We start from the raw sequence: 1,192 nt of genomic DNA, 5'->3' as shown, positions 1-1,192 counted from the left end.
GGGCAGGCGACGTTCCCTTGGCAACGGGAGCTTCTTCCGGTCCCGAAGCCACGCCTCCCCAGGCGGTCTTACCGGATTAGCCTGAGTGTTCTAGCTTTTGAGATCGAAGAGCTCCAGCAAAAGGCCAGAGGCACGCCGATGAACCATATATTAAAGGAGATGTAAGCACAGGTGGCGAGGGAGCTGTGCGATTTTCTTCAAAGAGCCTTGGGGTTCCCGGTGAAGCATTATGGGAGTTGTAGGCGCTCGCACAGCCTTCTGGGAAGCGTTTGCGTCGCTTGTGCGGCTTGCGTGTGATTCGGCGCTGGTCTTCCGCGACACGCCTACGGAGCCCCGGGCTCCGCTTGGTGTGGCGCCTAGAGCCTAGTTCCCGGGCACCGGCGCAGCGCGGTGGCGATGACGGCAAGACGCAGCTACCCAGACTGGGGCAAGATGTGCACGGGAGTTGCCCGCTGCCCATCGCACCGATTCTCCTTAGGGTTCTGGAGAAGTAAAGCAATTAATATAGGAGGGGAGAGGAGAAAAATTGGTGTAAAAAGCCAAAGGCATTATTCAGCAAAGGAAGCTTTCCTGTAAACCTGCTTCTTAGCTGTCTGGTCTCCTGAAGAGATTTCCAGCAGGCATAATCTCCTGTGAGTAGATTAGTCTCCAGAATCAAATCGGCAGATGGCTAGGAAAGGCATTAATAGTACTTAAAGTTAGCCACCTTCTTAAATTGCACTTGGATTTTATAGTCATAATAAGACATGATCCTCAAGTTGAAAATATTTAAACATACACGGTTCCCCGCATTTTTGTTACTACGTTTTCCAACGGACAGACTATAGATGCAGTCGTTTTAAATATCTGGAAATCTTTTGTCAACCTTTTAATTTGCCCAGCCCCACCATTCTCCCCCACTGATGGATGAATGGCTTTCATGACTTAAACATTCCTTAAAGAGGAATTGTCATCTCTTCATTTCCCTTGTTATCCATGGGTATAGGACTTTTTAAAAAAAATTTCCAACTAGCTAGTGTTATGTTTACTACCCTCCCTGTACTTTGGCCTGTCAGATAATTTGGCCTAATAAATGGACTAGCAGGGTGAAAAAAAGAGACTGAATGCTACATAGAAGGAATTTTGGTAAAGTAATGGTGGTGGTAGGGAGGGTTGTACTTAAACAATTACGGAGTGCTTTGTTTTTCACTTC

This window comes from Microcebus murinus, chromosome 1 (assembly GCF_040939455.1).
Source record: "Microcebus murinus isolate Inina chromosome 1, M.murinus_Inina_mat1.0, whole genome shotgun sequence".
Taxonomy (NCBI): Eukaryota; Metazoa; Chordata; class Mammalia; order Primates; family Cheirogaleidae; genus Microcebus; species Microcebus murinus.
The sequence above is the reverse complement of the archived record's forward strand: the minus strand, read 5'-3'. Positions refer to the sequence as shown.